Here is a 25630-nt window from a genome sequence, read left to right on the forward strand (position 1 = left end):
AATCACACACTGATACATCCTGCTTCTGTTCTCTCCAATTCTGTGCATGCCTGTGCTTAATTTTAGTACAGAAACCTCCCAGTTTCTGTCGCACAATTTATGGAAACTAGGGTAAGGACACTCCCATCTGTAGAATGGGCCCACAACCATGGCTTCTCACTGCAGCATCAGCTGGGAAGTATCTCACTCTGCAAAAGGGAAGTCAGCAGAATAAGGTCACTACTGGAGGAACCTGCAGGGAAATGTCTGTTGGTTAAAGTGCAGCTACCACAGCAGATGGATCTGCAAGACCAGTTTAATTTGATTCTCTACCTTAGGAGAAAAAAGCAACCATCTTAAGAGTGCTGCAGTTCTATCTGCACCCACTTGGGGCACTTAAAAAAAAAAGTATTTGTACAAAATAGTACATATTACAACAACACAGCAAAAGGATTAAGCCCGTAATCACACAAATTGGAACTAGGAAAGGACAAGCATTCAGATGGTAAAAACAAACCTAGAACATAGCTAATCTCAGCTGAATTATTGTAGCAGCCTCTTTAAGCAAGTGTTGTAGCCATTTGTCAGACTAGAATCAACTCAGCAGCATCTTGCCTCCCAGAGGCAGCTTTGTAAAGACTTTTTACAGTCTGGGAGGCACCTGCTCAGCAATTAACAGCATGGCATCCATTTAGGAACACCTCCTCCTTTCAACCTACCTCAAACTGGGCTAAATTTTGATTACCCCCACATTCTATTCATTCTAAAGAGTCATCAGCATGCAAACCAGTATTCAGCAGGGGTCAAGGATCCATCTTCTTTCATATGAATCATTACAACAAAAACTCACTATGTTAAAGACAGTCTCAATAAAGATATTTTGCCAAGAGGTACCTTTCAAGAACATGAATACGACAGTTGACTACAATGTCCTAGTCTAAGACAATCTTTTGAAATGCATCATTCTCATCAAATGCAGTGCCTGGCCCTGCAATATGTCAAGCTTCACTGGTAGGCTGGTTTGGGGAGTCAGGTGAATTGTTATTTTGTCCGACCGCTGCCTTCCCAGACAGTGCAACTTACACTGCAGGATTTTTTGCAGATTCATCACAACTTAGAAGTTTCATATCCCAGACTATTATCTATGCAACATTTTAGACAGTTTCACAATTTGAGTTGTACTGCCGGTCTAGAGACCTGGCATAACATGTCAACAGATGGTCTATTTGGCATTTGGAGAGCCCTGCTTTTTGCCCGTTGACCAGATTTAGGAATTTAGCCTGCACCAGATACCAGCTTATTTTACTAGTTTTCCCATTTTGATATATGAATCAAGAGTCTCAGTCATGAGCCCATGCTGAGCACAGGCTATACAAATGCAGAACAAAAAGACATCTCATCTTTTACTCCACTTTGAAATCAGTTTTTAGACATCTGACAAGATTTTTCTCCCTTGCAATGAGCAAACACATGGAGAGGTGTAAAGAGAGACAGCCTTTAGGAATTAAGACTCACCATGAAACTCCCCAGAGAAAGGGTTGAATAGATCAATGGCAGGCTTACATCTGAAACGTGTTGGGACACTGCCAAAAAGGAATGGCTCAGTGTGTTTTCTGCTTTTATTCATCAACAAAAAAAAAAAAAAGTTAACCAGACAAGAGTAAGAAAAATGAAATAATGTGTTTTTCTGTGCATTGCTTTGTTGTTGTTGTAGCAGTTTTATTTTAATGCCTTTTTTTTTTCCCCCCTCAGAAAACCAAGCGCAAGTATTCTGCATTTCAATCTTCCCTTTTGGGTTATGATTTTACCAGTATTGCTTCTACATGCACACACATTCCTGACAACTCAGTACTTCCTTGCAATTCCCCCCCAAAAAAATATTTCTGAGGACAAGAGAAAGATCATGCAGAGAGCAGTGAGACATAACCTGGTCAAAGTATGAAATTGCAAGGCTGGGAAAGTAGAAGTTGAACACATGCCTATAAACAAGGCTACACACATGCCCACACATGCCAGCTTTTACCGTCATGCACAACACACCATTTTCACATCAGCTATTGCTGAGGACCTCAGATCTAAAAAAGATGAAGAGGCCATTCGATGCCTAATCACCCATGATTAATTCAAATAGAGCCTTTCCATTCACAGGAACACTCCCTGCTTCTAAACCAGAACTGCAGTGTTCTCAATTGTGTCTCAACACGCTCTATGAAGTGTTACGAAAGAAGACGAGATTTATCCTGGAGGAAGACAACAGCCTACTACTGTTTTAATAAACTTGTACACTTAGTCCTTTATGAATGCAGCCTCCCGTTATCTGTGCCAAACCAAAACTGCTCACCACATGCCTCTGGGATATTCCCTTTAGAGCTCCCAGCCCCCACATTAACATGCCAAACACGCTAAGGTTTAACTTCTCTTTGTCCCTCTCGAAGACCCATCTGTGACTTCCTTGACGAGACCCTGATTTCAACATGTGCTAGTCACACTGAGAAAAATACATTCTAGCAGGTTTGCAGCCACACCTGCTGTTCTTTGTACAAACCCTTTGTATAAACCAGGCACGGTGGTAAATCATGCACAGTGGAAGCCCATTCTCACCTGTGCACTACAGCAGACAAGAGATGAGTATGTTCCCCTACGTTAGACCCATAGCTTCAGTTTATATGTAGATAGAACCATTTCCCATAGCTAATCTTTCTTACTTGAGGAAGAACTTGCATGCAAGGTAAGGATTTCTCAAAACCAAATGTTATTCCGGACGATTTACTTCTGCAATGTTCAAAGTCGTGCACTGTACACCTCATAGACAGGAGTCAACATACAGATAGAGGAGGCTAGGAGGCTGTGGGAGGGGAAAACACACACATTCACCAGACTTTATTACAGACCTCAAACTGAGACACCAAGACTCATCATTTCAAACAAGTCACGCCCAGAATGCTTGGATGACACTCCAAGCCTTTCAATGACTTCACATGTGATCTCAGTCACTCCCTGCCTCAGTTTCCCCAGTTGCACAATCACAATTTAGTTCTTATTTGCTAGCACTAAGGAAATAGGAGTGACAATGGAGTTTGTTACTTGTTTTCTTATTTCAGCCTGACACACTGCCCATGATTTACTGCTTGGTTTCATGCAAGAACACTGACTTTTTTCCACAGCATCAGAAACTCCAGCCTTGGCCTGGGACACCCTGTTCCACCTGAAAATGCCCAGAAACACTCACCCTACCCTCCACTGAAACTTCATAACCAAGAACCACATCAGCACCATCTGCCAAATCATTTCTGTGACCACAAACTCAAAACAAAGTGTGAAGAGAGGCATAAACCCCGTATGGAGTAACAAAAGCAGCTCCAGTCTGAGCTCAGGCAGCAAGAGACATGCACACACATTGCAGTTAGGCCTCTCCCGTGACCTCAGTTATATTAGCCAACCTTTTGATACTTCAGTTCCAGACAGCCAACAACACAAACACATCCCCTTACCTAAAAAGAGATGTTGCAATGACAAAGAGAGATGCTACAACCTTCCAGGTAAGCAGTGACAAATAAGAAACAAAGATGGATAATGCAAATGTAGGCAAAAGAAAGCAACCAAACACCAGAGAAATACATGCCAGGAGCTCCATGCACCTGCAGTCCACCCAAGTCTCTAGATAGTGAAGCACTTCCTCCCCACACACGCCGTGGTGAGTTTTTACAGCATTTACACTGTGCAAATAAGCAATGACACGGGGCACGCAGAGCCTTACCTGCTACCCTGGAGGCTTCCCCAAGTGGTGCTGCAGGCTGTGCTGGGACAGGGCTCTCCTCAGGTGCCCTCAGAGGATGGGGAACACACAAGCACTTCACTTCTTCCATCTCCAAAACTGCCAGCCTGCTCACTCCTGCAACAACAGGAAAAAAAAAAAACAAAAAAAACCTTTTAACACAACTGTGTTAAACACACACACAAACCCAAACACCTCCAGCCAAAAAGCAGGCCCATGAACTAAAATGGCTTCCCTGAGTTACACAGGGCACTTTCAGCCCATCAGAGATCCTGACCTGCGTCAGCTGAGCTCTCCAGCCTCACTGCTTCCAGGTGGCCCTCAGTGAATTCCTTCTTCAGCTGTGCTGAGGAAAAAGGAAAACTAAGAAATTGCTGGAAAATACATTCCTTCCAATGTTTCACCTACGAATTTACACCCCCTTGAAAGAAGCACAGTGATCCCTCATTTGTTTTGTTTGCAAGCAGACTCTAGAGCCTGTGGAGAAATGAGAGCTCTCCTGAGAAATGAGGTGGGGTAGGCAGAAATTTGGAAAACACTTTACCCTCCTAGTAGACCACAACATGCCTTGAGAGCTGTTTTTAAATTAACAGCGTGCTTCAGAAATCACAGGGCTTGTAGTTTCACAGCATACAAAAGCCCTAAACTGCTCCAAAATGGCCACCAGCTGAGGCGTGATGGCAGCTGAGGCGGCGTGAAAGTCATGACAGGGTACGAGCCTGGAGCTGAGCTGGGTCAGGGCTCTTAGTTCAGGTTCCTCAGGGGTAAAAACCCTGAAATTTGCAAGATTGATACAGGCTTTATAACACCACTGCATATCCATGGGGTATTGGACATTTTTAGCTCCTGCAGGTGCGCTGGCCATGCTGGCAAATCACCCCTCTACAACTCCCTTGCATTCCGGGACTTTGAAGGCCTAAAAAAAAAAATCACCCTTTTGAAAAAAGGCAAGGAAGCTGGATAAACACAATGTTAGCCTGTCTTCTGAGCCAAACCAAAGAAGTTGTATGTTTAGGTCTGTGAGTTTTCCTGATATACCGCAACGGTCATCCAGTGTCTTGAAAAGGACCACATAGCTGATAGAAGATTTCAGCCTACTTGATTTCCCAGTAAGAACACTTGGTGCTCATCTGTTCTAAGGTCTCTCCTCCTTTGTCAAAAAAAGGAAGCTGTAAGACTAAGACTTGATTCATTCCTCTCACTCATCACTCTTAAGTACCAAACCTAGGATGTCATAGGATGATACGGTTTATTCAGCTTCCTTCTCAGTTCCCAGCTTGTCCTTAAAGCTAATGAAGTCACTTGTCCTGAAACTTGATAGTAGAACTCACCAATACAATGCACGCAACTCACAACTGGCTGCCAGATGGCAGGAAAGCCATGCAATCTCTATTAACTTTACTAGATTTGAACCTGGGAGTTGCAGAGCCTCATATCTCACAGCCAGTCCTCGGCCAAGTCCCTGCTGCTTTCCTTTCTTTGAAGATTCAGATTTCATTCAGACAATGAGACACTCACTGTTCTAGCCAAATACCACCTCCAGCCTGCACTAAAGTAAATCCAACTATCCACATGAACGATGAGCACAAACTTAACTATGTGAATCTTCAAAATACGGCATCTGAGCAGACAGTTGGAGATGATCTCTCTATGACAAGTCCAAGCCACCTACGCTGCAATGGTATTTATACACCAGCACTGTCCATGAAAAGCGCTTTGAAGGCAGCAATGATTTTAGTTTCACAGGTAAATGTAACTGCTCACGCTGTAGATTAAAAGCCCTGCAGCACAGGTTTGTTAAGCAACCCACATCTATGGTAAAGCTTGGAACAAAAAACACTCTCTGCTTTATGGTGTTAAGCTGTAACCATAAAAACAATTTTCCTTTATATTAACACCTCCTCTGCCCAGTGTCATTGAGACTAATGAGATAAAAATTGCACCAACTTAACTGGAATGGAAATTAGTCAATAGTTCTTGATAGGATTGTTTTCATTGCAAGGTGATACTGCTTTGCTAGTGTCCAGCTGACACATGCAGAACCAGCAATAGCCTTGTGGTCTTGCATCAAGCATGAAATGGTTGCACTCCCAGTTTTCCGTATGAACATTAAATGACATGCATTGATTTTCTCCTTAGCCCAGAGGTGTCCCTCATGACCTAGTACCTCAGGCAGTTGGCCTGAGAGCTCACGCTAGAACTGGAGATTTTGACAGGAAAGCCCTGTTAGATGTTACACCATAACTTTGTTTGAAGGGTGTGGAGAAAATGCTGTCCAACCTGTTAACTAAGTAAAAAGCCCTTTGAACTGTAGTTACCTGTTGGCACAGAGTTCAGTTAGGCAATCTTAATTGTTTGCATTTGATTAGACATATAAAGAAAATGTGAAGCTGCGTCACTTTGAACTAAGATATTTTCAAAAAGACGTGAATAAACATCTCAGGAACACGCTGTAGGAACACCTAGAGGTCTCTACCAGGAGAACAGATGAGAGATAACAAAGGACAACCCTTCATACTCATTCATCTGGTTGTTCATCCATTCATACTGTCCCCATCCTCCTCTACAGTCCAAGTGTTTTTTGATAGAGAACAAAGGAGGAAAGTCTTGACTGGACAAAATACAAAATCAGTATCCTCACACAGTTGCTGGTCCTCATAGCTGGGCTAGATTCTCCCACAACACCTACAATTCAGGAGACTGAATGTTCACATTGCACTTGGACCAGATCTGGACCCACATGCATGCGTGCAAAAGGAGACACAACAATGCAGTTATTGAGGGTTTTTATGGGACTGGTGTTAATATAAAAAACACACAAAAGAGCACGGAGTATTCTGGTTACACAGCATACAAGAATCCCACACTCTCTGTGGCCAGGCTCTCAAAGGGTATTTACTATGCGTTGGGGGGGGGGGGTGTTGGTAATGGAGAAACTATCACAGCTACGGGAAAGCAGCTAGCTTGGTTCAAAGACAAAACACTGTGAATGTATTTTGGAGGAAAAATGCAGTGATGGCTAAGGGAGTGAAGACAGGAAGGGAAGAAGATATTTAATGTCAAGGCATCCAATGCATATCCTGATTTTTAGCACCAGACCTTTTGGGTCTACCCACATTTATATGAAACAATTCCTGGGTGGTGAGAGAGAAAATAAATGTAGGTCTGTAGGCTATATGCCAGAGTATTCATAGAGCTGTAGATGATTTATAGCTTACCAAAGACACTGAGATCAGTGCTTGGACCACAGTGGCTATTTTTCAATGACAAGGCACAGGTCTATAAAACACAGAGGAATGAAGGCCTATCCATCCATCGGAGTCACTCATGGGACATCAGGTTTCTGATGCCAGGGAAAAAGTTTCCCATTTGCTGCCTCCTGGCTCTGCTGCATGAGCTGCAGTGGGTCGTGCGCACTGCTAGTGTTTCAGCTTCTTTGTTTGCTTACAAAGCAGATGTTTGACAGGCACAGAGATAATTCCTTCAAGATCTCTAACAGCTGTGGCCAGCATTCAGATAAGAGGCCCTATATTTCTACAGCCACCCAGCCAAGGCCTTATGCAATGTGGTTAAATTGCCCTTTGAGACACTGCCTTGCCAGCTCGAGTAAGTGGCAGACACCTCTCTACGGGAGAAGAAAATCAGTCTTTTGTTAGACGTCAATTTGCTTTTCCTTTGGGCTCAAATTTTGAAACACTTTATTTTTCTTTTTGTATTGCTTTTGGGAGGTTTTCATAATGTGGAGTCTTCATGCATGCAAACGTGGACTGCTTCTGCCCCTGCCAGCCTTCAGTGCTTTGGTGTGGAAGCGGGTTAGCTCTGTTTCTGTAGGAACACCAAGTTTTCTTGAGGTCCTTGGTGTTGAGTGGCCATTTTCACAACCTTAAGTCCTCCTCCTGTCTGCCTGACAGTTTTTGCTCTGTGCAGGGCACAGTCTACAGTTGACATGAGGAGTTTAAAGGATTCTCCTGGGAATAAAATACGATTCTGTGACCATTCATTAAAGAAAAGAGAAAACAGGCTGAATTCAGTAGAAGCCCTTGGGTATCCTTCAGCAAGATGACAATCCCAAGACATTTTTGGACACAAAACAGGAAACATGAGAAGGTAGAATACAGAGGTACTCACGCTGCATGGATATAGCTCAACACAGGCCTGGTATTGTATCCAACTTGAAAAACAAAACCCAGTATCAAGGATCAGTCCATATCTATGGTGTCAGCACAGTATCTTGGTTCACTGAAATCCAGGCTTAGTACACCCAGCTCAGAATTTAAACACACACCCTGTGTGCCCCTGTTCACAAAACACCAAGCAACAGGAAGTCCACCTGGCAAATTTCACATGTGGTTTTGGTTTTCAGATCCTAAAAGTACTAGATCATGTGCAGACGGCATGGAACAGTTGACAGCAAAGCAGCCAGAACTAATTCATTGACCTTTAAATTAGGAAGGGTTTAGGAAAAAAAAAATGCAGGTGGAATAAAGCCTTCCATATTCTCAGTGAGGAACTGAGAATAAAACTGAGCTTCATCAGTCCAGACATGAATTTCCTCAGGGTTGATTACTGTGGGAGCGCTCATCACAAAGGCAGATCTAGGAAACAGAACAAACACAGGGTGAAGTTCAAAACAACAGCACATGATCACGCTTTGCAAAACAGGAGTCATAAAAAGCCAGAGGAACTACTAACACTTCACCCTCTGATTGCACCTCCCTTCGGAGGACTTCAAGGTGGTTCACTAAAAACACGTCAGATGCTGATGCCTTTGCTCATACACCTTGCTATATGTGATCCCGTACAATTTTATGATTTAATGCAATATAGTAAGTACAAAGGAATCAGACTTTTGCCCTGGCCAATGCAGTGTCAGTCATTTTAGGAAAGTTTTTTATTGATGAAAATGTTGAGTCAGAAATTACCGCCACTTTCTCTTGTCATTACTTTTCATATCCAGAGTCCAATGTAACATCAATTACAAATATAGAAATCCAGCGATCAAGATACTTGTCAAGGAAAAATAGAAGAGTGAAGTGTTAAGCACCACCTCAAGTGGTTGTTACACTGCATATACAACATTATTTACTGCATTAAAAGATATGAAGAGCTTTGACCTACTCTTACACCTGCTCCTTCAGATTCAGTTGCAGGATTGTCTTAACTCTTCCTTGCATGCATGTGGAAGGTCACTGAAATCAGACCCGTGGAGGTATCAGTAAACTGCAATATTTTGCTCTTGCTGAAAGGTCACCCACATTGGCAGTTCCACAGTGGGCAAAACATAACAACTGTCATAGCGTGGCATATTCCTATCGTTTTTATGGTGATCCTAGTAAAAACACTCACAAGGCTTCTCCTGGCCATAGCTGTCATTGACAAGGATTTCCTCTTGCAACATAGTGCTGTTCAGTTAAATGATAATTCTGCTAAGGAACAGTGTCTATATAGCAGTAATACATGTGACTTGATCCTGCAGAAGGTCAGCATTTAAAAAGAAGTAAAAATGTCTCAGATGCTTTTGTGGTGATTTCACAATAGTGAGAAATGAAATTAGATTAGATGAGATTGGATTCAATTAGATTATTTTTTGTTCTGGACCATATGCCAGGGGATTTCTGAGCACTTGAAATCCCATCATGAAGCCATTCTGCCAAATGCAAAAGCTGGAGTAAAATTTCCTAGAGCTTTTATGTTGTTTTCTTCAACTCCCACGTGCAAATTGTGTTGATTCTTCCCCTTTCTCTCGTTCCTCTGAATTGGCTTAAAAGAATGTTTTGGGAAAGTCCTGCTAAACTCTGATCAGGCTCATTGTGATAGGGACTGCCTGTGCATTACCTTCACAAAGACCTTGGGCTTCTCTGCTCTGCCATAATCCAACCAACATCACTGAAAACTCAGCAGACTCTTCCTGACTTTATGTCATGGCCAGCTGTTGAAGTGTCCCCATTAATACCAGAGATGCTTCATTAGTTTGCTGTGGGAATCAGATCCAATTAAACGCAGCACTTTCATGTTGCAGTCACCAGCCCACAGCTAGTGGGCTAGCAGAAGAGGTGAGCATTTCAGAGAGCAGCTGAAATGCTGAGCAAGGGGAACTGGATCCTCTCATCCAGCACAGAGCAGGTAAAGCCATGGTTGTCCAAGATGAGGAGGAATGCTTTGAAGCAGCAGTGTAGATCTGGGAGCTGTTTCACAGCAAATATCTTCGCTTCAGTGTTGCTCATTAATCAAGTATTTCCATTCCTAGTGGAACTCACTTCTTGGTTTTTAGCTTACGGATGTTGTTCAGAATGGTTCAGTTCTTCCCTTCCCCTGTACAATTGCTCAACGTGGTCACAATTTTGAGACAAACTACATTAGCCAAGGGCAGAACTTGGACTGCAGTGCCAGAATTTTGCATTTGCAACATTTCTGTAAGCAGATTTCTTTGTTTCAACCCTCAGGTCAGACATCTAGCTGATATATATAGAAATTACTTTCCATGGACCCAACTAAAATGAAGCTGAGTGTCCAGTGAGAGAATTATTGTTTGCAATTGATTGCACTCAGAGTTGCAACACAGGGGAGAGTGATTTTTTTTTTTTTTTTTTTTTTTGCTTTTTTGCTCTTTTTTCCCCTTGTCGTCTTTGGAAATTTCACAACCTTCAGTTAGCCAGACTGAGTCTGAGATGAGGACCTTGCAACACTCTTTTATCAATGCCACTGAAAAACAAATCCATATAGCGTCATAACTTTCATTGATCCACCAGGTTGGATCCAAGCTGATAGCAGCTCTGATGAGATCTCAGGAAAATGAGAGCCAGGCTTGTTGATTCAAACCGGCTGGAATTGCAGCCTGGCAGCCCGCTGGTCAGCAAACAGACTGCACCCAACAGAGTTTGTCAGTGCAAACTCTGACATAGCAGTCAGTCAGGTTATCTTCTGGGATAGGGCTTCTCTGGTCCAGGACTTTCTCTTCACAGTCTCACCTCTGTGAGTAACCAAGAGCCCAGTGGTGAGACAACTTGATTGATAAAAGGGACTTGAACTCAGGGAACAATTACCTGCTGTTGTTGCATGGGCAAAGGAATACATTCAAAAGTGCAACATACAACAGCATACTATGACGTACATTTAAAATAAACACAAATATATCTCACGCTGAGCCTCATGGAGCCACGAAACTGATTGCTGCAGGACATTATGTAGGCCAAAGGCATGAGTGTGTTCAAACAGGGGATCAGCCCATGGGTGATCTCTGGCATTAACCTGAAGTAACTTGTGGCTTAGAAGGTCCCTAATTTGCTGCTGGCTGTAGCTGGAAGTACAGGCTTTAGCCATACCCATTTCTTCTCTGCCTGCAAATAATCACCACTGACCACTATCAGCAAGAGGAACTAAGGCCCTGATCTCAGGCCGTATGGTGAATTTTAAGTTGCAGTCTAGACTTCAGCCAGTGAATCAGGATTTACTGAAATTCCTGAGCTTCCACATCAGGTGCTGTAGGTATTTACCATGCTACGGCTATGATTTTTCTTTTCAGAACATAGCAGCACATTCCAGATTTTACAGGCACCTGCGTGAATAACACCTAGTTAGTGTGCCTCATGAACAAAGACTGCAGACGGTACTGATTTTCCGTATTGCTTCTCCAAGTCTTGGATTTGCTCCATAATCTAACACCGATTTGTGTTGGAACGGTCACTGGAGCGTAGAGTACCTACCACTCTCACTTCACAGCAAAGGAGCGGCGGTGTGTTAACTGCAGATTTGTTGGTACTTCTCTCCCCTGCAACTTCACCACTGACCCTTGCAATACTGACACAGCGCGACGGGACTTTGTGCGGGCTGCCTGTATAGATGTGTGAGCTGGTTACACAAGTGAAGGATGTCTGGGGAGTGTTTTAAACCCTTGACCTGCTGCAGCTCTCCAGACAGATGGATTTTCCAGAAGCTTTGTGCAGTAATAGAGAACTGTTACAGGCTTGGTCCTGCCTGCCTGGGGCTTAGAGTTTGAGCCTGGATCTAAGACAGGACTTAAGCACATGAGAATCTTTGCAAGATTCTTGCTGAAACTTAAGCATGCTTGTACATGCTCTTGTTGGAGCTAGACCAGAAAAAATAAAATAAAAAAATCAGCACCACAAAGCACCAAGACACACAGCTACAGTACAAAAATCTAGACAATTGGAATTTCTGCTGTTAACCACAATGTTATCAGAACAAGATGAGTTATCTTTCATCACCCTGGGGTTCATTTATCAGCCCCAAAACCCAGTTGAGGGTAGTCTGCCATGGCATCAGTTGAGGAGAGACCAGTCTCTGACATTACAAAGTGACTTCTAGGCCATATAGGACTTTGAGAAAATGGTGGATGAAGGAAAACATGCTCTTAGCCCAGCTGGGCACTTTACAACAGCATGGCCAAAAGTAGAGCCACACACCCTAAGAAGGAATGGCATAGGCTTTTTCGGAAATTTTGTAGGTCGACCAACACACAAAGCAGAAATGGAGAACCTAAGGAAGCTCAACTAATTTATCCTGCTGCTGCCATCAGGATCAGAGGGATGGAAGCTGCAGCTGCAGCCTCTAGGAGAGATTCAACAGTAGCTCCCAAGAACAGCTAGCATCCCTACCTCCTTCATGGCAGCAATAGCCAAAATGGCCCTGTGGGTCAGGGCCAGCCACCTGACAGCTCCTGTAGGGATCTGTTTACCTGTCTTTTACCAATATCCAACCCTGTGAGCCCTGTCCTCCAGTCTTCCATTGGCTAGGTAACTAGAAATTTCCATTGCATTTTCTACCACTTGCTTCCACCATATCCATCATCATCTTTGCTGATCAAGGCATGTCAGCATTAAGTTTCAGCAGCACGTGTCCATCACGTGCCTTCCTATCCACAACCAGCAACACTGTGAGTGTGCCAGGAACCATGACTACAGCCTCCAAAAAAGCAGAGGGCTTCCCTGAGGAAGCCAAGGTGGCCCCATCACAAGGAGAGAGATGCTAGGGTCCTGGGACATGTAGTGCTGCAGACTTGCTATAGTACAGAGCCTTTGAAAGCACATGGCCAGGCACCCAGATCCTACCCATCCAGGTAACCCCAATCAAGGTTCACCACTTGCACTCGCAAAATGAGAAGAGCTTTAACAATGTTCTCATTGATGCTCTTGGTATGTGGGACCTGGGGCTGCTGATTTTTTTTTTCTATTAGTACATTTATGTGGAGTCCCCTGTAAGCAATGTCACCTGGATGTCTCATGTGGTCTTTTTAGTGATATCACAGCCAGAGCCATGACCAGTTGTGGCAGCACATGCAAAAATAACCCTACAGAAGATAAGAAAGCCACTGGAACAACTGACAGCCCAGGAGGCAGCAAGCCTGCTTCTGTGTGACATGTTCCATGTGAATAAACCATTAAAGAAGGGAAAAAAAAATAAACATAAGGACTAAGAAACTCTGCATTAAGCATTGAATTTTCCTTTAGAGCTGACCCTGGGCTTCACATGGAGACAAAGGATCAGGGACGTCACACCAGTTTTATCTCCTCCATCCTGTCTTTCTGACGGGAGCAAGTGAGAATGTGAGCACTGACCTTTCCTAGAACCTCTTCCGCTTTTCCTGGAAATGAGTCTTCAGTCACATGATTGTGTTTTGCTTCTCTTTAGGAATTCCAGATCCTGAATGAGGCAGAGAGTAAACAAGGAAACCTGATACCTCAAGGACAGAAGGAGGGAGAGAACAAGATGTCCATAGGCACACTGGAGTGTGTTCAAGCATTGCAATGTGTTCTGTGGTTTGTTTATGAATGTGCATGGCTCTGGGTTTACACACACACACATATATACACTCTTACAGAGTACGTACTGTGATCTTTATTTTTTTTTCATATCCTGCATCACTAAATGCTGCCTAGAGAGAGTCAGCCCTGTCCTGACCACAGCCCTGTCTTTGTGTCTGCAGCTCTGTGGTTTCAAACCCAGTTATTTTCTAGCACGAGGCAGGGATTGCAAGGCCTTGTTTGTGGGTGCAAGCAGGTACATGAGCTGCCACGCAATACCAGCCTCTCTTGGCTGACTGGCTATTAAAACCCTGTCTGACTTTTAAGGACCACAGCTGGCTTTGTGGGTGGTGGGGAAATGAGGCTCAGGGGGGATGCTGGAGAGCAAAGGGAGGATTTGGGGGGCAAATGAGCAGCATGGTTAAAAACCAGATGGGACAGATTCTTCCAAAAGCACAAGGAGAAAAAGAAACAGAGAACCAGGTGTAGCAGGTGGATTGGTATGCTGTGCTGCTGAGACCCTTGTCTAAAGGGAAGAAAATAACCACAGGGGAACCTGAACCTTTACACCAGAGCATGCTCTTTCTCCTCTGAATCAGACACAGTTTGCAGTCCCTTACTAAACACTCACATTAACTCCAAAGAGCTCCTTAATCCTAAGGCATTTTTAGCCTCCTTAATGTTAAACATTTACCTCTTCTCAGAAAATTAGCCTAAAACCTAATACAGCTGGAACCCATCTGTAAGTGGGGTCAAAAATGGCTTTTGCTCCCTTCACTTATTGCAGAAAACTTTTAGACAGTTGGAGACAAACCTCGCTATCAAATCCTTCTCAAGTGAGGAAACTCCTTGCCATATGCAAGCTGTCGATGAGGAGCCCTGTTTGCTTAATTCTTTTTCAGAGACACAGCCCTCAATGGTACTGCGAGAGGAACATGCACAATCGCAGCAACCAGGCCATGAATTACAGCCTTATAAAAACCTCACTGAAGTCACTGGAAGGATTCCCATTGATCCATTAGGTTTTGGATAAGTCTTGAAATACTGCAACTGAAGTGAACAGAGCATAGAGACCTCTTCTCTCTCTTAAAGGATTTTTCCTGATACAGGCATTTTTCTTTTTGTATCCAGTGCCATAGGAATCAATGATCAAAATCTCTGTCAGGAAGAAAAGGTGGTTTGTTTCGTGTGTGAGCACTGGTGCTAGGGCTTGGTTTGGGCTGCCAGGTGCTATCTCAGTCTTTCTACTGACTTTGACTGTAAAACTCTGTGGTGTCCCCAAAGTCTTGCAATACCAACACAGCTGTGACTTTAACAACACAGCACAGTGACGTGGGTGTAGCACAGCCCTGCAGAGTACGGAAATCGCCTACCTGCAGACTTACCCTACCTTACCAGTTGATGCAGACAACAGCCTGATGGTATTTAGCTAAACAATTTCTTGTAACAATATTTTCTACTTGTACGTGGAGCCTCTGTCCAGAGCCATTCACAGAACCATTCCTGGGTCCTCTCCTTTGTTATAATCCAGAAAACACCAAGACCAAATAGTGGAGTGGCTCAAGTACTGAAACTATTGGAAAGACAAAAACTCACTCATCTCATGGACTATGGTGCTATATCTTCTTGGTTAGAGGGCTGCTGGGGGCTTGTTTTATTCCAGCCCTGAGCTAGGCACCTGCTAAGTCACTGTTCTATTTCAGTGCTACTTTCTGTAAAGTAGAACTAATTATTATTATATGTCACTAATACTATTGGTACTCAGACTAAAAGGTCTAATAAAGGACTGGAAAATTCTTGAGGAAATATGCATAGAATTGCAACACAACATTACTGTTCATTATATAACTGAAAAATCAGCTCCCCTACCAAATCAGTGGGGCTATGACATTGCTTCTGTCCCCTCCTGCCCAAGCACAAACAACAAATCACGAGTTTGCCATCCCAGAAAGATCTACCTGTGTGCAGCTCCTACCCTTCAGTAAATGTCAGTGTGCTTCTTTGGCCATGAAAACCACCCAGGAAGATGCTTTCAGTCCTCTGTGGTGTCAAGGTGGGCGGCTGGGCTGTGACTGGGAAGGAACGGACAGGCCAGAAATCAGCCCAAACTCATCTCAGGCCAACTGGTTCATGCAGCCACAGCCTGGAGCTGCTACAAGATACTTCTGAGCCCGTGTTTTCATCTCTGGATCCTCCGGAGATAGTTCTAATGGGCTGAAACATCTCAGAGGAAAATTAGAAAAACAGCCAACAGTGGTATCGTGTGCCAATCAACAAAATGTTTTCCTGACAGTCCACCAGTGTGTGGATGCCTGATGGCTTATATCCCTTCTGATATTTCCTCTCCTATCACATAACTGTGAATCCTCTCATTAGCCACACTGTGCCATTTCCAGCAAATCGTTTAATCCTTCTTCATCAAAACACCACTTAAACAAAGATTAACCTATTTGAAAATGTGGGTGCTGTCGTCACTTCCCTCTGAGCCATATTTATTCACTGTTCTATTCTTTTTTTGGGTAGTCATGCCAGGTAGCTTTGGATGAGTAACATATTGTTCGCATGTTGCTGTCATGTAGCCAACAAAGCCCCAAAGAAGCCAGCAGAAGTAAAAATAAAGCCCATTGTGTGATACTGAAATAAGCTTTTCTACCGGAGAATGTGTGCCCTACCCTGTCAGACAGTTCTTTTCCATATCATTCTCTCAGTCCCTCTTTGGAAAACATCCTGCTTGCTTGCACAAAAAAGGCACAAATCCCCTAGATCTCACACAAAGGAGGCATATCATCTCCCTCAGAGTCACTTTATGAACCATCCAAAAAAAATAACTGCAGATACAAGGTGTTAGAGAGGGGGTAGAATATCCCTGCTGCAGCTACAGCCACTGTACAGAGGAAAATTGCTCCTATTCACATCAGTGCGAGCGCATGCCCATTTCTTGGCTAAATAGTTGTGCATACACCAGGGATATCTGCAAGTTATTTTATGTTAATGTTGCAAACATATTTGCAAGTATAAGTACGCAGCTTCAGAAATCTGACCTGCAGTCTTTCTGTGTAGAAATGGCCAGCAGAAAGGACTGTACGTGCAGCACAGATATCATTTGGCTCATTGCTCAATGCCCACAGGGCCAGGGTTAATAAAGCAAAAGGGAACAGTGCACCAAAGCGCTGTGATAACTCTGTGTGCACCAGAGACTATTTTACTGGCTTCTGTGGAAGAGCTTTCTATTGTCTAATTGCTCAATATTCAAAACAATACTTGATACTGCTCGTCCAGAGATCTACAGTTCCAACCAAAAATATATAGACTGACAGAAAGGGCAGTGTTGGGAAAGTCACAGCAGGAATTGCAGCGAAAAGACATCTAGCCAAGGAAAAATATAAGTGATCAAACACTGTGAGGTAAAGGTTGGTCTAAGATCTTTAATAAAACTCAGACTTTGCATAGGAAGGGTGTAATTCTGGAAGGATTAAGAGGTCTCCGCTCTAATTTGAAGTGGGCCGCATGTTATTCCCATCAGACAGGTAGGACTGAAGGTTAATGGTCTGCCCAAGGCCATATGGCAGAGGAGTAACCAAATGCAGAGCCTAGACTTTTCTCATGATACCCTTTCCTGCCAAGTCTGATTCCACACGGTGCTCAGCACCTCCTATTTATTCGCTTCTGCACATCCTCGGGTTCTTTGAGAGAGCTCCTGCACCTGCTCTGGGATGGCCAGAAGTCATTACCAAACAGACTAGGACACTTCCTCCTAGCTTAGGACAGTAGTTCAGACATCATTTGTGAGGACACCTCTAGGGGAAGAACTTGTGATAAGGGAATGAACTTAAACAGGAGCACAACAAGGAAAACAAGACTGAATTCCTGCTGTGTTTTGCTCATGGGAAAAGCAGAAGGAGCAGACTAATAGAAGTGTGGAGCTGCATGTGGAAAAGGAAACAGGACTGGAAGGAACAGGTCTGACAACGCAATGTCAGCCGGCTCTAAAGGGCAGCCCTGTAAGATCCCCCCCCATCTCCTTCTCTGCCACATAGGGAGGGATTTGAGGATCTGCACCAGAGGGGACAGGAGGAGGAAAGGGAGACACTTGCAAGCCAGATGCAGGCAGGATGTTCCCCAGGGGCAGGTCCAGCTGTGGGAAGGAAGGAACCTGGCTGATTTGGGTCCCAGCTGTAATTTTACCAACCAGATGGCAGAAGGCACGGGCTCCTACCCTCAGGCTGGGCATTGAATGTTTTTCTCCGACAGGTAGGTCACCATTTCTCAACCCAACCTGAGGATCTCCACTTCAGCATGATTTTCTGTCATGGAGAAACCAAGCCAGACATCGCCATGTCAGAGAGCTTTGGGTGGGCGTCACCACCACACTACAGTCCATGGAAGAACAGTTTGAGTCAGCCTTTTGCAAAGTGGTGTTTAAAAGCAACAGGACAGGCCTACTTTCTGAAGTCTCCCACCCTCCTTTATCTCTAATAAAGGGTTGAAGAGGGTCTCAGCTGGCCATCCGGGCTGGGCAGACTTCCCTGAGGCAGGGGGACAGCACCTGACACAGCTTGCTTTGCACATGTTTTAATCAGCAGAGCAATGCTTCGTCTGTACTCTCGCACATGCCAGGAACAATCCTCCTACAGAGCTGTCAGTGATATTAAACAGATTGAGAAGGCAACAGGGCCCAACCTCATCTGGGTCAGAGCTCCTATTTTCAGGAGCCTGACGGCTGGACTGTCTCAGAAGATGACTTTCCTCTCGATTCAGCTGAACACAGTGAACAGGCTCTGTCCTGGGGCAGAGGAGGGGACGGGGTGATGGGAACCACCTGCAGAAACCATGGCTTTTTATAATAAACCATTGAAGGCTGGGTTTTCACACAATTCCTTGAATGCACAAGGAACTGCACATCTTTTCTCTGATAAGTTCATATTTGTCCTTCTCAGCAGTGCTAGGTCTTTGCTCCAGTGTAGCCCTGTGACTGATGATATTAAGAATGCTGCACTTGGGCAGCTGGGAGCTTGTACTTACCTCTTTTTAAATTCTGTATAGTATATATAACATGTATCTATACATACATACATATACATCTATACATATATAGACATATACATTCATACGCAGATGAAGCTGTGGCCCACCTGTTGATAGCTTGTACATCCCCTTTAAGGTGCAGGGAGAGGAAAATAATAATTAAAGATAATAAATAATTAAATAATAAATAATTAAATAATTATTTAAAAGATAATTATTTAAAAGATAATAAATAATTAAAGAAAAAAATAATTAAAGACATTGAATAAAGAAATACCAGTTGTAGAGGCTTAACCCTACTCATATCATCACTGACAATCGAAGTCCCATTGCCTTCAGTGGGGTGGTAAGCCTGGCTGTCCTCAGGTACTTGGTGATCTGTGCCTAAAACACTCACAGATCAATAGCTCCATATTTGAGTTTAAATTTTAAACTCTTTTGGGCAAGAGACTCTCTTTGCAGTGTGTCTGTAGTAATATGAAACTTATTTTGAGGTCTCTCATAAATCCACTACCCTGATAGTAATTGCAGGGATGATCAGTAGCAAACTCCCCTGGCAAGATACAGCTGCCAACTCCCCCAAATGGTGGCAGGGAACTGCCCAGGGATGCTCCTAGTCATATTTTCCTGTCATTTACGCCATTGGAAGCAGGAAGAAAGTCCAACAGAGACAATGAACCACAGTCGAGCTGGGCGTTCCCCAGGACCCATACTCACCCCCAAATCAGACCACGATGTGCCAGAGCACGAACGGAGCCTGCCATGGGAGAAGTCTTACTCCCAGCCACTTCCCAAACCACTGGGCTGACCGCAAGATTTCTCACCTGGGGGTCTGATCCTGCCCAACACAAGTAGTTTAAGCACGGACTGCTAAAGATCCCCTCGCTTCTCATGGGCCCGTGATCAAGTTGTAATTGCTCAGCTATTGCATCTGTTTGCATAATTAAAACCAGCTGTCGCTGCACTAGCCTCCATCCAAGAAATAGCTGCGCAAATACATTTTTTACTGTTAATGTAAAGAGCAATTTTGTGGCCTCTGCCCTAACTGGCCCTTCAAAAGTAGCATTTGTGTTTCAATTCCTTCCAAGTTCACACAAAAACGTAACCCCCCAGAAAAGTCAGTTCCTGTCCATTCCTATTATCCAGCACAAGAGCTGAGAGGTTTCCCACTTGTATGGATTTATTGCCTGGTAATTATAGTTCATGAAACCCATTCACAGTAAAGTGTGTCCTGGATACTCCAGCTCTTCCTGGCAAACCAAAAGCTTAAGATCATGAGGGGTATAAAAATATAAGCAATCATGTTTGAGTCACTTTTAACACAACAGATTAGTTTGCAGGGTCTGGCAGCATTTATAGCATAAATCACACTTTAGAGATGGGAAAATACTCCTAGATTAGCTAGTTCAACTGCTTTTTGCTAGAATCTATTCTCTGCTGCCTTTATCCAAACCTAATTTGAGAAATATCTAATGTATGATATTTCCACCATTTTCCTTTGGGATTATCCAACAGCTTGACAGAAATCCCTGTTAGGAAATATACCCTGACATTTAAATCTACGGTTTCCATTGCTCAGTTTAAGCCTTTTACTCCTGACACTCAAACCTGAATTACTTAAAGTAAGCACCCTACTCCCTTCCCTCCCTCCCTTCAGTGTTCACCATCTCTCTAGATATTTTCAGAGGGTTCAAAGGCGCTCTTGTTGTTCACCATTTCTCCCAGCTAGCCCCTTGGCTGGTGGGGAGGAGGACATTTACCCAGCTCCGACTCCCTCCAGGTCAAGGATCACTCTGGAGCTCTCGGACAGTTTTGTGAGGAGAGAATATTGCTAAGGACAGGTCAGTGGCCAAGGCAAACAGCCACTCTTGCACAAGGGAGCCATTTCCAGTATTTCAAAGCATTCCACTTTTAATAGGTGTTTTCCATGCCCTGGTAATGCTTCAAATCACCTTTCCCTTAGCTGAACCACTCCTTGGACAAGAAAACAGGAGCAACCAACCGAGACATGTTTGGAGCGAAGGGCTGCCACTATTTACCTGCGTATTTTTCTTTCTCACAGAAGCACTTGGTACGTCGTGGCCTCGACACCGAGCAAGGAGAGACCGTGTCTATGGGGCATGTAAAGTACATATTACCCACTTTAGCCAGGACTTGGCAGGAGGCCCTTGGCAGTGGCAGCTCAATGCACAGCTGGGCGCCCTGACTTCCTCCTCCCAGCCCCCTGGCTTCGTTTGGGACCTGAGATACTCGAGCACCCTCCCCTCTGCTCGCTCAGCACCCTGAGGGGGGGGGGACACAAAAGGCAGAGGAGTGCCCAAAGTCAGCGACAAAATTTCCACTGACTCCTCTGAGGCTGAGATTTCACTTTAAGCGACTGTTCTTCAAAAGCAGTGAAGGATTAAAACTGTGCCACATGAGCGCACTGGTTAAAATGAAAGACTTGCTAAGCAGATACAGGGTCCAAAAAGAGTTACAGAGGTTCAAGTTTCCAGTTCAGTGAACCCTGTCAGCTGTCCCAGGGCAGTGCCTTGCTCAGGAGGAACGGACTTGCCGTCAGCACACACACCAGTGAGAATTAAAGGCTGAAATTTCCAAAGCTCAGCCTCTCGGAGGCACAAAATCTGTTTGCTCTTATGCTGGTTGGGAATGGGATTCCTACCAGACCTTAACCTAGGAAGGCACGCAGTCTCCTCCAGGCTCAGAGAAGTGAAGTTGTCTGGATTTGACAACATCTGGCATTGCCACGGCATCCTCAACAAATCCACTCGGCACCACAACCCACACGGCTGCAGGGCGAGGTGTGAGGTCTGCCGGGAGCAGCACCGCGTGGCGGCCCCTTCCTGCGCAGGGGGGTCAGCACCAACGTGCCACCAGGCTGCATCGCTCCCTCTGCATCCCTGCTTTTTGGCAGATGTACAGATATCTTGCTGCAAGCTCTCAACTGTTTCATTGCAAACAGTTTAACCGTATTTTAAATGAATGCAGAAGAGCCTCTCTCCAAAAAGGTTTAAAAACAGCATGCGGGCCAAACTAGACAGCCCCTCTCTCTCTCATACTTTTATTGAAGGCAAAGCTCCTGCCTGATCATCTTCCAACGTGCTGCAGCCTGCAGCAAGCACCTGCTGATGAAGTATTTATAAAAGTGACCCAGAGCGATGGTAAGACCAACTCAACAGGTAATGTCAGGTTCAGCTACTTCTGTGCCCACTTTCCCTGTGTGGAAACGTCACTAACTGAATGAGGTTGAAGCACAGCCAGCAGAGCATCTCAGCCCTTCCTACAAACCCCTATTTCTGAGGCAGTTACATTCTTAGATCCAGGACACATCTCTCCAAGGAGATAAAGAGCTGATTTCCCTATCTTAGAGCTTACAAAAGGTCCCAGGTGAGGCAGGTTTCAGCTGAGCTCCTGCTGACATCCCACTGCAGAGCTGACCCCACCAACACAACACAGGCATGGGCACGTGTCAAATGCCCCCCACTTTGAATAAAGGGCACCTAGGCATACACAGCTTTATGGGTCAAGAGGGTTTTGGTGGTGCCAGCAGGCCAAATGACCTTACGTTACCTCCACTCCTGATGTACACTTGGCACATTGATTGCTACTCTGAACACGTACCACAAAATGCCTTTGTGCTGGTGGGATCCCAAGCCTGTAGAACAGGGAGGTCTTAAGACAGAAAATACTAGGGTTTGAAAGAACATCGGTTCTGGATACAAACCCAAATTAATTGCAAGGTCCGAGGAGTTCTTCCTTGTTCCAAATATACAATCATCACCTTGTGCTTAGCATGAACATGTGGGTCAAAAAGCCTGAAGCTTTCTGACAGACCCCAACCCATAGCAACACGTGGCTGTGCTCCAAGAGTGCTGTGAGAAGACCTACACTCCGTCCTGTCATCTCTGCAAGCTATTTCATCAGTCACCAGGCTGTTCTGCAACACGCTGAACAGCAGAGTTGCGTAAGCTCAAAGAAAGCGAAGGCAAAGAGCAACTTTGGCAATCCCTGCCCAGGACAGTGAAGGTGATGAAGGCTGGGAATGGTGCCGCCGTTTGGTCACGTTACAGGTGGCGATTAGATATTTGCAGAGAGTTTTGCAGGTGTTTGCGATCCTGAGTCAAAGAAGCAAAGGCTCTGAAAGGAGATTTGTGAGAGCTCTTTTATTGCACCAAGCTGGTTGACTGAATGCAGCAAGCGGTGTAAAGTTTCATGGCTGTGGTTTCTCCCTTTGCTGGTACTGATACCACAAGATAAAACCGCGGTTTATAACACCTCTATCAGAAAAGTGATTATCAGCACTAATCGTAATCAACACTCCTTTGCAAAACAACAGCCCGGGTAGGGAGCTGAGCTTGAGGGAATGGATTTAAATCAGCTTCATTGACATTTGGCCTGATTAGTATAACTGGAAACGGTCTCCTATCTTGTTTAAAGCCTGGACACCTCACCACGAGGAGAACCAGTCTTCACATTAGGTCAGGGAGGGGAAACAACCCCACACCATATTTTCTTGCTCTTCCATGCAGCTTTGTCCTGTTCTGAAAGACACCTCACAAGTTGAGGGTGGCTTCTTTGGACAGACAAAAATGGTTTATTTTTGGCATCCCGTCCACAGTATTTCAATTAAAAGATGCCTTGCGCTTGTCACTGAGCTCTCTGAAAACCAATGCATGAAGTTATTTTACAGCAGGACCTGAGATGGAGCTATTGCATCCTCATCTTATTCCCATTCCTCCATGCCTGTTTTTTCCCCTTCTCTCCTACTTTGAGGGCTACACATCAAAAGACAGTTTCCAGGAGCAGAGACAATGCATCCAAATAGGAATCAACGCACGCGAGCAACCTGGACAAAACACTCATACTCCCCAGACTGTGATCTTGGGACACACCCGACCTGTTTCACATTAAACGCGAGTGAGGATAGTCCCAACGAAAGGTGCTGAAGTGGCGGAGGCCGAAGTCCTATATTGATCTCCCAAACGGGCAATGGCAACACAACGTGCCCCGACCCTGACCCCCACGACCAGCTGCTCTCTTCAGCCCTGGGCCTCTCCATTGAGAAAGCCAGCACAGAGGGCAGGCAGCGTGACCGGCCAGGCAGAGGACATCTACCTAGCAGTTATGTGCACTTATTCCACCAAGAGATGGTTGTGTTTAACGCTGCTGAACAACTCCAAAGTATTTTTATGGCCCATAACCTGGCCTTACATTACCCACAGTAAATATGCAGGGTGGGTGCTTCTTTGCATGAGGGCAGTACCAGGGTTTATTCCTAGCAGTTCTTGCTGCAGCAGCATCTTGCCTACTTCAGGGATGCTGGGGAGCACAGCACCAGTTTGCTGATCACAGGCTGTACTGCAGCTGGTCCACAGAACGTTACCTTCAATAAAGATTAAAGCAATTAAAAGCTGACTCAAAAGCTTTGTGACAGGATACAAAGTCTTTTTCCCTGCGATAACTGGTGCTATTTATATAGGGTGTTTTTTTGTTGTTGTTGTTTTTGACTAAGTCATAATAGTTCAGGTGTTTTCTAGGTAAAATGAGCCATTTTCTTGCCACTCGGGGCTTCAGGCAACGAAATCCCAACAGCAGTTGCCTTCAGCCAGGTCTCACCTTCAGGGCCAAGGCTTGGCCATCCTGGGATGAAGGCTCACTTTCTAAGGTGGCATTCCCTGCTGAATCACAAACCACGTTTCCATTACCCTCCCAAGAGCACGCTGGTGAGAGGTATTTTACAGGCAGTCTTGAAGACAAAATCCTTATGACAGATTCAAAGTCAGAGAAAGAAAAATAATGCAGGAGGAGTTAAAAAGAAGAAATTAAAAAGCAACTGCAGTGCACTGATTGGGGCCCTTTGGGATGCTCCAGCCCTAGGGGCTGGCAGATAATCCCAGGGCTTTGACTCCAACAACTTTTGCCAACAGCATCCTTTGGTCCTAGTAACATAACCAAACACCTCAGAAAGGGCTGCTGGAGACATTCGGGTTCCCTTGTGGCTAATTATAGATTTTAAAGCCGTGGAGGGAGCGGGTGTTTCCCCTATCAAAAAAAAGAGTAAAATTATACAACTCCACACCCCCATGCTTTCTAATGCGACACACATAGGAAATCTCGTACATCAACTACAAAGTGTGTATTGTTCTATGTCAGCAGATAAATAATTCACCATCTGAAGACTTGGAAGCTTTTCTCTTAGCTCAGGATTATTGTTCCACTTGATGCATGAAGTTGGCAGCTTTTCTTTCTTCTTCTTCTTCCCAAGAGAACTGGATCACTCCAAGACTTGAGTAACATCCAGGCTAATAGCTCACCAAGATTTTGAGAGAGAGAAAGAGAGAGCGAGAGAGAGAGAGAGAGAGAGAATGTGTGTATGTGTGTGTGTGTACACACATGCATGCCTGTGGAAGAAGTTAGGTGGAGAGGTGATTTCATTCCTCTTTTGTCGTTTGTTTTTAATTATGTACTTTTCTTCCTTAAGCGATGATGTTGCAACTGTTGTCTCTTGAACATCTTCCAGACATGTTTAAGATCTATGATGCTCTATCAGCCAAAAGTTTTGAGGGAGGAAGAAAAGGCCATGTTTCTGGTTTACGAACTGTTTTTGTTTTGCCTTTTTTTTTTTTAAATTCAGCATGGATTTATATTAACACACATCTGACCACAATATTACTGTGTGACCAAGGCTGTCCTTTGCAGCAGGTTATCCTTGCTTGACTATTCCAGGAGGGAAAGGAACACAAGCTTTCTGGCAGGCATGAACCCGTCTCATACCCCATTTCTTCAGACCAAGTGGAAGTCCAGACCCTTATCTGATAGCCCCATTCCTACTTCTCATCAGTGCAGAAAAAAAAGATCAATATGGACCTCTGTCAAGAGAGCAAATTCCTAATGTGATTATGCTTTTATTCTGATATACTTAATAGTAATTAAAATTCCCTTGAAGAGGAATGTTTTTCATTGACTTCAACAGGCTTTGGATGAGAAACAGTCTGGAGGTTTTTGACAAAAATGTTATTTTGACAGAAAATGCAGACTCACAGAAATTGAAACAGTTCCTGGGAATAGCTTTCATAGTGACAGCTCAGGA

At 44.4% G+C, this 25630-nt stretch overlaps 1 protein-coding gene across 1 annotated transcript in view; it reads right to left on the bottom strand.

The window, feature by feature from the left end:
• The window catches only part of LOC310880010 (uncharacterized protein), a 96977-nt gene that overhangs the window by 65870 nt on the left and 5477 nt on the right, over nt 1-25630 (bottom strand). Inside the window, exons 2-5 of the mRNA XM_083795128.1 lie at nt 13330-13414; nt 5086-8349; nt 4032-4100; nt 3737-3871 (exon numbers count right to left, since the gene is read on the bottom strand). The gene's annotated coding sequence lies outside the window, so the exon portion shown is untranslated. The remainder of the gene's footprint in view (nt 1-3736; nt 3872-4031; nt 4101-5085; nt 8350-13329; nt 13415-25630) is intronic.

Source organism: Anser anser (genome assembly GCF_964211835.1).
Source record: "Anser anser genome assembly, chromosome: 12".
Taxonomy (NCBI): Eukaryota; Metazoa; Chordata; class Aves; order Anseriformes; family Anatidae; genus Anser; species Anser anser.